Genomic DNA, 16,882 nt, shown 5'->3' with positions numbered 1-16,882 from the left:
CTTAAAAGGAAATAATGTCTAAGGACTTAGAGCTTACTTATTGAGTAACTTAGAAGTAACTGGGAATATAAAAACATAACATATAATTAGAGTGCTTAATAAACACTTGATTTTAGGACAATTACAACAAACACATTTGGAATACAGTGAAAAGGAGAAACTAAGGAAAAGCTATACATCAGAGGTAGACATTCTGCTGTGACTCGGGGTCCAAAGTTGCATAGTAGAAAGTTTTGGACTGAAATTCCTAAAACCTGGTTAACAATCATCTAGCTGTTTGACCTTAGATGTTCATTCATTCATTCATTCTTTTTATTCATTAATAAAAATTCATTGAATACTTATTATGGGCCATGCATCATTCTAGGCATTGGATATATTTTAGTGAATAAAATATGTATGGTCTTTCCCTTTAGGGAGTTAGCCATGGTCAAATAAACAAGTCAAAAGCAACAATCTACCTATTGATCTACCAATCCCCGCAATCTCTTCCTCCCTCCTTCCTTCCTTCTCTAGATAGATCAACAGATACAGATGCATCCACAGGTGTATGAACGTGTACGTGTGTACAAAATGTACATGTGTAGGGGAATGAAATTCACGACCCAAAACTGTCTCTTTGGCATGCAGATTATTTCCAGCTAAAAACAATCAAGGCCCAGAAGACTCAGGAAAAAACTTTGACCTTCCCCCTAACTGCCTGAAAGTTTTAGATAAAGGGTCTATTACAGGGATATCTGCAGTGAATATGTGCTAGGTGTGGTGGGGAAACTCTTCAAGATCATAATCCACTCTGTGTCTTATTGTCTCTGCACGGCCCAGCAAACATTTGCTAACCAAAAACTTGCTTTTCCATCTCCATGCCTTCCTCCTTTTTGAAGTCACAAACCACTGCTCCCAACAGCCTCTCTTGTCTTTAGCTGAAGATGGTATTTAAGGTAAGGGTTTCAGCTATTTTACTCAGTAACTCAGTTTTCCTGGTTCTCTCTCATATATGCATGTTATTAAACTTTAATGTTCTCCTATTAATCTGTCTCTTGTAATTCTTAGACCAGCCAGAAGAACCCAGAAAGGTGGAAGAATGTTACTTCCTTCTCAACACATGTTTTATATTCACAATTTACAAATTGTGGTAGATGACCTACAGAAAACAAACAAGGAACAATAAGAAAAAGAATTAGAGCTACCTAGTTAGAGTGGGCAGGGAAGATGTTGCTGAAAAAGTGACATGAGGAGTCTTGAAAAATGTGAGAATGTCTGCCGTGCAAAGAGCAAGGGCTTTAGAATTCCAGAAAGAAGGAAGAGCAGGTGAGAAGGCTCTGAGGCTAGAGCAATCTTAGGACATTTAAGGGGTCTACTGTGCCTGGAAAAGGGGAGAAGGTAGCACAACACGAGTTAAATGCAAGGTCAGACAAGGACAGGATCAGATATGAATTTATGAGACTTGGAATAGTATTGGTACATTATTCTAAGAGCAAAAAGAAGTGATTTTAGAGAGTAATTTATGATTTCAAAGATTTTGATGGCTTGTAAGTGCAGAATAGATTGGAGGGAGTTTGGAGTGGAAGCAATAGGAAGTCTCCTACTCAGTGACAGGTAGCTGAGGATGGAGGCATAAATTAAAATGGTGACTGGAAATAGACAAGAATGAATAGAGTTAATATATATTTGGAAGTAGCAAAATAGAACATCCTTACTCAGTCTGTTGATTGTATTCTCCATAAAAAATTTCAATTATGTTATTTAGAATATTATCTTAGAGTTATGTTTTTATAAAAGTTTTGAGAGATTTTACTAATGAATATTAGAAAATCAGGTATTCCTAAGAAATTTTAGTGCTACTTCTGCATCAAATGAAATTTGTCTAATCCTAACTAGGTCAACCAGCTTCATTCATTTTCTTTACCTGTTAACTAGAGTTAATGTGTCCTATTGAATTTATTTTATTCCAATCCCTTGAATTGCTATTTTAATGATAGTGTAAACAGCTTTTATTTAAGGTGTTTGAGGTATTTTCTAACTAATGCTTTGGGATTTGGGAAAAAAAATTATTAAACACCCACTTAAGAAGGATGTCTTCAAAAGATCATCTATAAATTATTTATATGACTTTTCAGAAATTACATCATGGAGTCATTTGAGCTTCACAAGAAAAATTTCAGCCATAAAAGCTACTCTCTGAAAGCTCTTTCATAATCCAATATTATTTCACTGATTTCTAATCTTCTCTTCAATTCTTCCACATAAGATAAAGAATAAAATCTGCCATTGGCATTTTGTTGGGTTTTGTATGCTTTCAGAAATATGAAAAACATATTGGGAATTTTATAGAACAGAGATATTAATAATAATAATTTTTAAACGCTCATCAGGTATCTCAAAGAATTAAAAGTTTTTTTTTATTTCAGCAATTGAGGCACCACATATTAAAAAATAATTAATACAGTAATTTTTATTTAAAAGCTGATATAGAAGATGTTGGGTAAAGGAAAAATATTCCATTCTCAACCATGATGTTTCTATTTTGAAAATCCTCTACAGTGAACTAATTTTCTGTTGAATGATTCAGCATTTATGGCCTTCTATGCATAATGTTAAAATTCTACACAAATGGTCAAAAATCTGACCTTATGGAAATTACTTTATAATTTATAACAATAATCCAAAATCACCTACAGTCCCTAAAACTGCCATAAAAATTGTCAGAAAAATGGAGTCATTTTCTATTCCTTTAATAGAAAGCATATTTTGAAAGCTTCGCAGTACAAAGTTCAGAAATGCCGAACATGTTTCCTTTCACAAGTCTGTTGGAGAAAAGAGTCTATTTTTCACCTAGGCATTGGTCCTTGGTATAAAATTATTGTTCAGATAACCCAATCCTATTTTATAGTGTTTATGATTTACTTTGTCCTTGAACTACAGCTTAATTTTCTTAAAGTGATTACAGAATAAAAGCAAACATCAAGTTCATGTCTACTGTGAAGATGGGACTATATCATGGATTCTACCCTTAAGGAGGCAGGTTTCAAAAGCTTGGCTCACTTCCTAGAAACTGGCTAAAAATTCGGGTCAGGCCATAATATACATGATATGTGAACAATATTTCTAGGTGAAAATTGAGCTTACATTTTTAAGTTAAAATTGCAACATCATATTTTCCTTGATATATGGGGAAAAGGGAAGACTCTAACTAAAATACCTGAAATGCCTCTTAACCAATTCCATCTGTGGGGCAATGGCACTAGGGGAAACCTCTTGGATATTGCTTGAGGAAGTGCTGAATTGTACAGGGAGGAAGCAGAAGAGGAAAGACAGGAAAGGACGGAGAAACAGAGATGGACACAGGAAATCCAACTCTGATCATCATTATTATTTTTTATTTTTAACATGTCCAAGGCAGTGGCATTTGTTGTTTAGGAATATGGGGAAATCAAATTTGTGACGGGGTTGTGCAAGAACATGTTCACTCATTTAAATATGAATTAAATAAAACAATAAAAGGGATGTAAATGCCATTTTGTATATGTTAAACTAGAAAAAAAATTCTTGGTAATTACTTCTCATTCACTTTGTATTTTACAATTGAAATAAGGAACAGAAACACAAAAATAAGGAATAGTATTTTCAGCATCATTATTTTGAGCAAGAAAGAAAACTGTTCAGATTGTTTTTCCTTGTGGATGGGAGAGACTCAAGGAGACCAAATCTTTTGAGAAACACTTTGTGAGACCACATGGCAGCTGCCACCTGCAATCCATTCTTCAACAACAGCCAGAGAAAAGTAAAATAGACTTTTATTTATTGTATCTGAGGGAATTATAAATTGCAGAGCACACTCCACAGCGTTTAGAACTCTCAAAACTGAGTTCCTTCACTACATTTTTGTTTGTTTTGTTTTTGTGTTGTTGTTGTTATCCTCCTAGTGATTCCCAGTGAAACTTGACAAAATGAAGTGGTCTGGGGCACCTGTCCGTGGGAGCATCAGCCAAAGAGCAGATGAAGTAACTGTTTCATCCTTCAACCAAAGTATAGGGAGAGAAGTATTCAAAAGAGGAAGGAGAAGTTTGAGGGTAGCAAGAGAAAAAGGTCACCAGTTGACTCTCCTGGGCACATGGCAAAAGGAAATAAAAGAAGAATCAGAGTCTGGTTCCATGACAGGTCCTTGGGATTGAGAGAAAACCAAGTAGGGTTCAAGAGGACCATGCTCAATGGTGCCAAATCTGTCTAATAATCCACACTCTACAGTTATTGTGCTAATTAAAAAACATGTAGAACAAAGGTCCAGCACAGCGACTAATGTATACTGAGTTAATAATAAGTGGTAATTTTCACCCCTTAACATTCATTTTTAAGTTGTTTCATTAGAGGAAAGGTATTGGCAATGTTGAATATTTCAGAATTCAAAAGAGAGACAGAAATATTCAAAGGATTTAGCAACTGGAAGTTTAATGGTCATGTTAATGAGGAATTTCAGTACCCAGATGGTGGTAGAAACCAAATTGTGGTAGATTGAGCAGTAAATGTGTAGAAAGGAAACTAGAGCAGTAAAGGAATCCTGAAACTGTAAAACTCCTAGAAGAAAACGTAGGGAAAAAGCATACTGACATTGGCCTTGCAAAAATTTTCTTGGAAATGACACCAGAAGCACAGGCAACAGAAACAAAAATAGACAAATGGGACTACATCAAACAAAAAGCTTCTGCATAACAAAGGAAACAATCAGCAAAGTGAAGAGAAAACCTATGTAAACGGAAGAAAATATTTTCAAATCATAGATGTCATAAAAGGTTAGTATCCAAATTATATAAGAAACTCCTACACCTCAATATCAAAAAAAAAAAAAAAAAAACCACAACCACCTCACTTTAAAATGGGCAAAAGATCTGAATAAATATTCCTTCAAAGAAGACATACAAATGTCCAACAGGTATATTAAAATGTGTTCAATATAGTGGAAATGCAAGTCAAAACCACAATGATATATCACCTTATACCTGTTGGGATGGCTAGTATCAAAATGACAAGAGATAACAAATGTTGGCAGGGGTGTGGAGAAAACGGAACTCTTGTACATTGTTAGTAGGGATGTAAATTGGTACAGCCACTATTGAAAACGGCATGGAGTTTCCTCAAAAAACTTAAAAATGGAACTACTATATGATCCAGCAATTCCATCTCAGAGTATATACCCAAAAGAATTGAAATCAAGATCTTGAAGATATATCTGCACTCTCATATTCATTGAAAATAGAATTTTTTACAATATTTATAATATTTACAATAGCAAAGACATGAAATAATCTAAATGTCCATAGACAGATGAATGGATAAAGAAAAGGTGGTATATGCATAAAATGGAATTTTTTTTTTTAAAAGGGAATCATTCCATTTACTACCACATGGAGGAACTTGGAGGATATTATGCAAAGAGAAAAAAGCCAGACTCAGAAGAACAAATATCATAGGATCCCATTTATATTATATATAGTGAATCTAAAATAGTCAAATTCATAGAAGCAGAGAGCACAGTGGTGGTTACAAGGGGCTGAGGGAAGGGTAAACTGGGGAGATGTTGGTCAAAGGATGAAGTGCAAAGTTTCAGTTATGCAAGATGAATTAAGTCCTAGAGATTTACTGTCCAGCATTGTTCTTATAGTTAACAATAGTGTATTACATACTTAAAAAAAAAATTAAGATGGTAAAGCTAATGTAAAATGTTCTTATAACAGAAAAAGAGAAAGGGAGAAACATTTACAGATGATGGTTATGTTTATGGAATTGTTTAAGGTGCCACATTTCACAGGCATCAAATCATCAACACATATACATTAAATACGTACAGATATTGCATGTCAATAACATCTCAAACAAAGAAAAAAAAAGAAAATGAACCCTACATTCCCAGAACATTGTTTGAAAAGAAGGTGCTAATGCAGTGCTACTCAAAGGGGGTTAATTTTGCCGTTCCTGGGATATTTAGCAATGTCTAGAACCATTTTAGCTGTTACAACTGAAGGTATATGTGTCCCATCTGCTAAACACTGGACAGGACCCCACAACAAAGAATTACCTGGCCCCAAATTTCAAAGTTGGGCTCACTGCACAGTTCAGAACATATGTGTAAGTGGGTTCAATATTTGTATAAAAGTACATTCCACAATATTTAATAAATCACATTCTGAGAGACATCTCTCAATCAAAAATGCAACTGGTCCAGAATACATTTTGCTGAAAAGCCCATTCCCTCACAACATTTGCTGTCAGTCTGTTAATAAGCTCTTGGCATGCCAAACAGAGTGTGTTTTTTTATCTGCTAAGAGCAAGGAAAAAGGAAAAGTTAAATACATAAATAAATGCCCCTTACTCTTGCTTTGAGAGCTAAATTAAAATACTCCTCCCTCACTTATGTAGCCTATTGATTACATCAATTACCTTTGTATCTTACAGTTGTTAGGAAGGCCTAATGTTCTGGAAGATTTAGCATACAATTTCAACTAGTTTAGTGTGATATTCAGGGAATGGGAGTCTTCTTAAATTCTCCTGCATAAAAAATACCATCTGTCCAGTGCGTCCATTAGTTATCCCACGTTGAAAATGACATTCAGGAAGGAATGTTAGTCTTTGTGTAGGCAGTACTAAGTATCTTAAATTTGCTTTGAAAGTCCGTGTGTGTGTGTGTGTGTGTGTGTGTGTGTGTGTGTGTGTGTGTGTGTGTGTGTGTGTGTGTGTGTGTGTGTGTGTGTGTATGATGAAAGATACTTTGGTGAAGAAAGAAAGGAAAATCTATAGGACTTTAATATGTAGTATCTTGTTATATCTGTCAGAATATCAATGATTTCAAAATCAAATGTTTATATGCATGTATGTTCACAGCAGTTTTTTTATAAGAACAGATATTAGAAGTAAGCGAATCCATCAATAAAATGACACTAGGGGAATTAACAGAGTTGTTCAAGGGGAATGTTTGCAATCCAAGAAGAAAAATTTTATGTAAAATTTATAAATAAAACATAGTAAAACCCCTAGGAATACATTAAACAAAAAAAGAAACACGATCTACAGGAAGAAAACATTAAAAATCTACACAGATACAAAAGAGGACTTGAATAATTTAAAAGGCATATTCCTGTTCTGTTGGAATGGAAGATTCACAGTGGTAAATATGTAAATTATTTCAGTTACCTTAAATTGATAATATGAATTGAATCAATGTTAACTACCATCTGGGTAGGATTTGGAAAAATCATTTTTTAATTATGCTAAAAATTTTTAAGATAAAAATATACAAAATGGTCTGGGCATCTTTGAGAAGAAAGAATTAAGAGGGGTAGCTGGATTTAGCTGAAAATGGAAATTTGTTATGCAAATACATCAGTTCAGATTGGCAATGACAATTACAGACAGACAGATACACAAAAACAAGCATACTCAAAATCAATAGGCAAAGTGGGGTTATTCAGTTAGAAGTTCTAGGTGACAAATGCTTAGCCCTTTTGAGAAAAACATAACGATAAATACTGATCTTACATAAACCAAAATGAATACTTAATTTGTTAATTTGTAAAATGAAATGAAATACAAATCTAAACCTGTTGGAAGCATGTTTTTTAAATAATTTTTAGTAAAGGGAGTTTTCTACAAATTTATTTAAAACTCTAGAAATCAAAACAGGTTTACAAATGTATTAATATAAATATAAAATATCTTACCTAAAATAAATGGGTGTGTGCGTCTGTGCATGCGTTCAAATGACAGCAAACTAGGAAGAATTCCAAGGCAGCAATTTGGTAGGTGGTCTATACTGGACTGAGAGGGTAGGCATTTGATGTGACAAATGATACAGATTCAGGGCTCACACATTGAAGTCAATTAGGCCTGGGTTCATATGCTGATATGACTGATCTCAAATATTTAACTATTTGAAGCTTCAGCTCATCCATAAAATGGGGATGATAACATCATAATTTATAGTGTCTATAAAGGTTATTGAGACCACAATAATCATCACATAAGAAAAGATAATAAAATAATTGCTAGATAATAAAATAATTGCTATTTTTAAAATTTATTTAAGGTTAATAGCAGTGAAGCTCTGTGACTTCTATGGTCACAGAGCTCTTAGTACCAGAGTTGCAACCTCAGTCCAGTGTTTTTGACTCCAAGCCTAGTGTTGCTTATATGAACACTGTATTTTAATTACAAAAATGAAAATTTAAGATTCTACCAAGAAGCTTCTCTAAAGAATGTTAACTAGACTACATTTTACCCTTTTAATTTAAACTTATAGCATTGCTTTTGACTACAATTATTTATTGGAACAAGGAACTACTGTATAGCACAGGGAACTCTACTCAATGTTGTGCAATAACCTATACAGGAAAAGAATCTGAAAAAGAAGGGATATATGTGTGTGTGTATATATATATATATAACTGAATCACTTTGCTGTATACCTGAAACTAATAACAAAACGTTGTAAATCAACTATACTCCAACATAAAATAAAAATTAAATTAAATATTTTTGAAAAATTTTAAAAAATGAATTGCTCTAATGAAATACTTTTCAGTTTTTTTTAAATTATCATTATGTCAGAATACAGCCAGATATACAATTGATTCTGTCTCTATATGCTTAGTATTCTACCATTATACTTTTAAAGTAAAAAAGTCATAGCCAAGGATGGTTAAAGATGACCTGATTGGTAAATAAGGTCTTCAAATGAAATTATTCTTCTCATCTTTCCTTTATGACAAGGTTTTTCAAGATTCATGACCTAAGCTAAAAGAATCTGCCTTTTTAAAGTCTAGGAAGAGTCCAAGTGCCTATTCGGTATAGCACTAGCAAAACACAATTCCTCAAACACTGAACATGAACATTGTACTAATAAAACCAATAAGGTGTAGCTATTGGCAGTTACTACAAAATATGCCCACTTAAAATGAACCAAAACATCCCATCCTCCCACCCACAAACCTAAACACATTTATATATCTGAGGATGGCCATTTTCATAACACAGAAATTTAGGGTGGAAAAGAAAAGAAAAGATTCACTGGTAGTTTCCTCTAGTGGTTTACAACAATCATAGCATTAATTGTAAACCCTAAAGTTCAGTTCTATGAAAATGCACAGATCATTTAAAAGAAAATCATTAACACTAATCAGGAAAGCAGTTAGAGAGTCTAGACCGAATTATTTTTTATTCCAGGGATAGGATTGTAAAGTACTGGGTGATAAAGTATACTTGAGTAAAACTGAAAACAACTGGGAACAAGAATAATAAATAATTTGGAAGAGAGGAATGTTTGATGTGTGGGGGGAACAAACTGCTTATTTTGCTTCTGGGTGAGCCTGGGCACAAGCATTGCTTGCCCTAACTCTCCCATTCTACTAATGAAAAAGCTGAAGTCAAAAAGAACGTTTTTTCCAAGATCACAAGGCAGCTACTACCAGAGTCAGATCTTGAACTCAGTTCTGATTTCCCATTCTAGTGTTGCACCTTGCTGCCTGCCAGCGGCGGGGTAATGAGATTCTATTTCACTAGGTACTAAACCCAGCCTTTCTGTTTAAAGGGAAAATAATTTAATGAAAAACTCAAGTTTGACTACATATTCTGAACATCCTTTTGAAACCTATGGCTGGAAAATTGGACATTATTAACATTTAACTATCCAGGAAAATACGATGTATACTTAAGTTTTAATTGTGCAAAGTCATATTTAACCCTTGCCTCCCCTTTCTTCTCATCTACTTTTTGTACATTTCATATCTCATGAGAAAAGTTGAGTTAATAGAGAGCAGGGGATCTGCAATATAATTGACATTTGTGGTTTTGCTGCTCCACATCTATTTTCCCTCCTAGAAAAAGCACACTATTTATTTAGGGGATTCACTCTTGTATGACTTTCTGTCATATGGAAAGCTGATCAACCAGAGAATTCCATACCTTTGACTACAGCAATTAATTCTCAGTGTTTTTCAAGAAAGGACATTCTCTTTCTGCAGGTGTTGCCAGTTTGTGTAGATATATTTCTGGAGCTTCCATGTCATTTTTCTCCACATGGAGAGAGACAACTTGAGGATAAAACTACATGGCGAAAGGCAAGAGATAAACACCCACTGAATCCTGAGGGCATTCTTGGAGTTCCTGAAACCAGCTATGACTGAAGCCCAGTAGACTTATTCTAGACTCTCCAATGAGACCAATTAATTCCCTTTTCATGCTTAAGCGTTGGAGTTGAGTTTCTATTACTTATGAGCAAAAAATTTCAGATAAGTACCAGCAATAGAGATTAAAAAGGCAAGAAAACCACAGTGGTTTTCCTATAATAATTACATCAGACTTGCACTATGAACTCTTTGAAGGCAAAATGTACTGTCCCTTACAGTACTTAATACTATGCTTGCCATCCTGACACTGATACTAGTTGTTGTCAGTTTTGCTGCTTTATAATTCTCATTTCTGTAAAGTTTAATTTATAAACTCTTAGGGAAAAAAGTATCTATCCTATGAACTCTCTTCATTCTTTGAGTTTTTGCATTGGAGAATTTACTGTCCTGAAAGGAGTCAGAAAACTTGAGTTTTAGGGTACAAGGATTGCTAAGAGGCCAATTTTGTTCAGCCAACACAAATAGCAGCCTTCTCAAGATCACTGCTGAATTCTAAGAGCCTATCTGTCTGCTTAGATGGTATATTTTATATTTCTGACTAAGCCTATTTATAACTTGCTATGTCTGCTCCGGTCCTTGAGTTGCTGGGAGTTAAATGTTCTTAGAAATCTGGACTGCCAGTCAGAAATCCTGGGAATGAAAACTAGCTCTTTGAATATATAAACTCTGTGTCCTCCCCACCATGAACTTCACTCTACAGAGTGAATACTCTTCATTCCTTTAACATAGCATGCATGCATATTGAATGTTTAAATTTATATACAGGCATACCTTGGAGATATTGTGGGTTCAGTTCCAGAGCACAGCAATAAAGCAAACAACAAAATAAATTGAGTTACGTAAAGTTTTTGTTTTCCCAATTGTATAAAAATTATGTTTACACTATACTGGAGTTTATCAAGTGTGCAAAAGCATTCTGTCTAAAAATACCAATATACATACCTTGATTTAAAAATACTTCATGCTAAAAAAAAACAAAGCTAAACATAATGGAAGCCTTCAGCAAGTCATGATCTTTTTGCTGGTAGATGGTCTTACCTCAATGCTGGTGGCTGCTGAATGGTCAGGGCGGCATTTGTAAACCTTGCCACTGTATTGTCAACTAAGTTTACGTAATATTTTAAATCCTTCATTGTCATTTCAGCAATCTGAACAGCATCTTCACGAGAAGTAGTTTCCACCTCAAGAAACCACCTTCTTTACACCTCCATAAAAATGAACTTCTCATCCGTTGCAGCAATTCATTCACACCTTCAGGCTCCACTTCTAATTCCAGTTCTCTTGCTAGTTCTACAACATCTGCAGTCTTGAACTCCTCCAAGTCATCCGTGAGAGGTGGAACCAGCGTCTTCCAAACTCCTGTTAATGTTGATATTTTGACCTTTTCCCCTGAATCAGGAGTGCTCTTAATGGCATCTAGAATGATGAATCCTTTCCAGAAAGTCTTCAATTGACTTTTCCAAGATCCATTAGAGGAATCATTCTCTATGGAAGGTATAGCCTTAGGAAATATATTTGTTAAAAAATAAGACTTGAAATTTGAAATGACTCCTTGATCCATGAGCTGCAGAATGGATCAGGCTGTGTTAGTAGGCATGAAAACAACATTAATCTCCTCGTACCATCAGAGATCTCGGATGACCACGTACATTGTCAATGAGCAGTGATATTTTGAAAGAAATCATTTTTTCTGAGCAGTATTTCTCAACAGTGGGCTGAAAATATTCAGTAAACCATGTTGTCAACAAATGTTTACAATAGAAGCCTTCTCAAAGCCATTGCTGAATTCCAGAGTCCATCTGTCTGTTGTCATCCAGGCTTTGTTGTTCCATTTATAGAGCACAGGCAGAGTAGATTTAGCATAATTCTTTTTTTTTTCATTTTTATTGGAGTGTATTTGATTTACAATGTTGTGTTAGTTTCTGCTGTACAGCAAAGTGAATCATTTATACATATACATATATCCATTCTTTTTCAGATTCTTTTCCCATATAGGTTATTACAGAGTACTGAGTAGAGTTCCCTGTGCTATACAGTAGATCCTTATTAGTTATCTATTGTATATATAGTAGTGTGTATATGTCAATCCCAATCTCCCAATTTGCCGCTCTCCCCACCTTTCCCTCCGGTACCCATAAGTTTGTTTTTTACATCTGTGACTCTATTTCTGTTTTGCAAGTAAGTTCATTGTACCATTTTTTTAGATTCCACATATAAGCGATATCATGTGATATCTGTCTTTGTCTGACTTACTTCACTCTCTTAAGAACCCTAGAGAGTCCTTTTAAATGAAGCTCATTTACCTTTTAAATGGTAAATGAGCTTCAACTTAAAGTCATCAGCTGCTTTAGCCCCTATTAAGTTTGTCATCTTGTATAGATACGTTTCCTGGTGCCCCAAAACAATTACAACAATAACATCAAAGATCACTCATTACAGATCACCATATCAAATATAATGATAATGAAAAGGTTTGAAATATTGAGAGAATTACCGAAATATGACACAGAGACATGAAGTCACCAAATGCTGTTGGAAAAATGGTAGCCGATAGACTTGTTCAACACAAGGTAGTCACAAACTTTCAATTTGTAAAAAAACACAATATCTGTGAAGTGTAATAAAGTTAAGTGCAATGAAGAGAGGGTGCCTGTGTTCAAGAGTATGTAATTTGGGTGAGTTAAGTAAGATACCGTGCATTTTGAATATACAGATGAATAGTTAGGAGATTTCATGGACAATATTAATGTCATTTAACAAATATATAGCTGTTATTTAAGGATTTTCCTCTATGTTTTCTCATTGTGTACTCACAAAAAAATTTGGCAGGAAAACTGGGGCTGAAAAGGTTAAATGGCTTGTAGAAAGCCATAGAGTAAGTGAATAATGGGGTAAAGACTAGAAAAAAACACAAGTATAGGTCAGTTTATGTATTCTTCCATCATGCTTTCCTTCTTCTCCAAATTTTTCAATAGAATGCTGGTTTTAGCTTTGTGTTTTAGCTGATACAATTCTTTATCACCTATATAATAGCAATAACGCTAAAAAAGTCTTGATTTCCAAACTTTTGAGGACAAATTTTTTTTTTTTAATGAGTCATTCTGTGGGTACCGCCCTCCCCATGATTCAAATCTGAATCTATTTGAGTGAAACCTCTCTTCCAAGTCAAGGGAAAAGATCCAATTACATAATTTTCTTTTAATTTCACAGCTTTTATATATAGTGGAAGAAAATTAAATCATCTCAGAATATCCCATGCATTCATTTTATTTCATGTTTGAATATTAACATAGGGACTATTCATCTCTTTCCCTCTTTTCCAATGCTGAAGAGACCTCTTTGGAAACTTTCATCTCTCTGATATAAAGATTCTGGTATCATTTTTTTTCTGGAGATTTTTCCTACATTTTCAGATATTTTTCATGACATTCTTCCCTATAAAATAAATGACTAGAGGACTGGGGGGTTAGGAGGTACTTACAGGCACCCAGGCATTGTTTCTCTGTGCTACCACTACTTAGAAGATTTGGATCTTTTATCATAATTGGAAAATGTTTTAATAATATTATTTATTTGAATATTTTATTTCCTCAATTATCTCAGTTTTTCTCTAGAAATTTATAAAGCTATGCTGAGATTTCATTTTCCTTTTATGCTGACTGCTGGTAGAAATTTTAGTCTGATATTCTATTTTATAAATCTATATTCTAGCTTAATTTTTTCTGCCGTTTAGGAATTTTTAAACAGTACCTATTTATTTAAAATCTAGATATTCAACCATAGGTCTTTTAAATATCTCTTTAGGTACTTTTCGGAAAAGAATTATATAAGTAAGTTTTATGATCTACAAATGACGATTTTTTTCATAGTAAACTTTTTTGTTTTATGGATGTGATGTCTTCCCATGTCTGTGAAGCTAAGAACTGTGCTAATTTTAAAATCTCATATTCTCCTTATTAATTCCTTGTGGGTTTTTTTGGTTTAGTTTTTTGATTAATTTTGGTTTTTGTTTAGTGCTTATATATTGATCTTTTTCATTATTTTTTTTCCAGAAATTTTTGGTGATCATTGATATGATGATTACTATAGTCTTTTAAATTACCTGTTTGGGTGTCTGTGGGCATTGGTTCAGTTTACTAAAAATTGCATCTGCTGATTGTGAGAAAAGTGCCAAAATTACTGTGGAGAGTGAAAAAAGAGTATGCCATGGATTGGGGTTTTCTCTTAGGAAGAGGCTGTCTCCTCTTTTCTTTCTGGTACATGCCTAATTTAGGCATGTTTCTCTTTTCAAGCATTATTATTATTATTTAGTTTCTCAACCCACATCAAAGAAAATTAAAAAAAAAACAATACAATGAATCAGTAAATATCTTTTACTAGGTTCACAAATGGTTAAATTTCACCATATTTGTAAAAGTATTAGTTAAAATGCAACAGCTAAATAATGAATCTTAGGGAAATGTAAACCTATGTTTACATCAGCCTAAGAAATAGAGGCTAATGGACATTTGTAATAAGATGGGCTTTCAACACAAAGGAAAACTGAGCTCCGTGGTTCTAGCAACACTCAAATCCAATGTACCGGAAAGTACAGCTGTGCTGACAAGGAGACAAGAGTGGAGCACATAGGTACCTGCTGACTCAGCAGCCCCAGCTGTGCAAGGTGACATCTGATCCAAGCATCTTTCTGAAGCCTATTGAGCAGACCCCACAGAGTCTAACATGGATGATAATTGTTTCAAAAATGCACCAGATGTTGAGTGTGTTTCTAAATTGGCACAGTCTTCATGAAGTTTTATTCAACTTCCTATGCCAACGTTGGATTTATCTTCCAATTAGTAATCACGTGGCAGTGAAGCAAAGGAACGCAAGCTGCAAATCTCCTGTGAGTTAATATTTTATTATTGCCTGCAGATCATGGAAAGTACAGAAACAAGGTAAAAAGATATATTGTGTTTCTAGATTATTAGTGCATTAAATTTCAGAAAAAGTGAAAAGAATGATGTCAAATATTTCTGTATTTCTGTGTTTTAAAACACAGCTATACATATAACTTGGTGGCTAAGAACAATGTTGTCTTAAAGTTAATTATCTCCTCTTATTAAAGGTATGGTTTCAATTTTTTTTTTGTAAATGTTAATACCCTTTATTTGTTGTTGTTGTTACTGTTTTGTTTGTTTTGGGTTTTTTTAACTTTTTATTTTATATTGGAGTATAGTTGATTAACAATGTTGTGTTAGTTTCAGGTGCACAACAAAATGATTCAGTTATATATATATATGTATATATTCTTTTTCAAATTATTTTGCCAATTAGGTTTTTACAGAATATTGAGCAGAGTTCCCTGTGCTACACAGTTAGGTCCTTTTTGGTTATCCATTTAAAATATAGCAGTGTGTATCTGTCAATCCCAAACTCCCTAACTATCCCTCCCTCCACCCTCCCCTGGGTAACCATAACAGACTTAGAGAACAAACTTATGGTTTCAATGTTTTTAATAGAGTAAAATTACTGAGAAGTGTGTAACGGTCATCCATGCAGATAATGCACTTCTTTACTTTAACATACAAGAATAAAGATTTTAAGTGTCTAGATTTTTTATAAAACTATCTCTCCCATCTACCAAACATACGAATCAATTTGTAATTCAGGTCTTTATTTAAGTAGAATTATTTTATGTCTTTTATCATAAGATGCCCAAATGTTTTTTGAAAGTAGTCTAATTAAAAAGAATAGTTTAGGGCTTCCCTGGTGGCACAGTGGTTGAGAGTCCGCCTGCCGATGCAGGGGACACGGGTTCGTGCCCCGGTCCAGGAAGATCGCACATGCTGCGGAGCGGCTGGGCCCGTGAGCCGTGGCTGCTAAGCCTGTGCGTCTGGAGCCTGTGCTCCGCAACGGGAGAGGCCACAGCAGTGAGAGGCCCGTGTACCACAGAAAGAAAAAAAAAAAAAAAAAAAAAAAGAATAGTTTAAAAATATTACCAAACTGCTGCTCTATTTGCACCCAATAATATAATAAAACACATATTAACTGAAAGGACACCTTGCTTAAATTAACGTTTCTGGGAAACTGAGGATTACAGTGACTGCATTTTCTGTTTCAGTATAGATAGTCTGTATAAAGTCTTTCTAAAAAGACCCAGTGCACATCTTAGTGACAAAGAAACTTTATGAGCCGGATCATCTATGTCCATACCCTCTCCCCAAGCAATCCAGAAAGAATTGAGAGTATCTGTGAACCTGGCTGAGGAAAAACTACACCTTTATTTTTAGCAACCTATAGCTAAAATTTAGTATTTCCTTCCATTATGAATATCAGCAACTAATCATAGTAGAATTAGCATTTCCTGTGACTTTGTCACTAGTGGAAAAACAGATATTTTCACATCACATTATGGTGGTGGCAGATAATCTAAGTATGTAATTCATGCTCATTAGTACTTTGAAATCACAAAAGTTAGCAGACCCATTGCTAGATCCTTTTATGTGTACCTGTTTTCTACTGCTGCATACTTTAAACCACAAACTTAGCGGTTTAAAATCACCTGGGCCAGGTGTCCAGGCAGAGCTGAACTGGGTCCCATGCTCAGGTCTTGCTGCAGCTCACAAGGCTGCAAACAAACCAGATTTGTACCAGATTTGCATCGGAGGTGCACGGTCTTGTTCCAAGCTTACTTGGTGGTTTGCAGAATTCATTTTCTTGCGGTTGTA

General features: G+C 34.4%; 1 protein-coding gene across 1 annotated transcript in view; it reads right to left on the bottom strand.

Annotated features, from left to right (window-relative positions):
* Positions 1-16,882, bottom strand: part of LUZP2 (leucine zipper protein 2) — a 444,380-nt gene that overhangs the window by 280,131 nt on the left and 147,367 nt on the right. The gene's annotated exons all lie outside the window — the stretch shown is intronic.

Source organism: Grampus griseus (genome assembly GCF_964374135.1).
Source record: "Grampus griseus genome assembly, chromosome: 8".
Lineage (NCBI taxonomy): Eukaryota > Metazoa > Chordata > Mammalia > Artiodactyla > Delphinidae > Grampus > Grampus griseus.
This window is presented reverse-complemented; position numbering and strand designations above follow the sequence as displayed.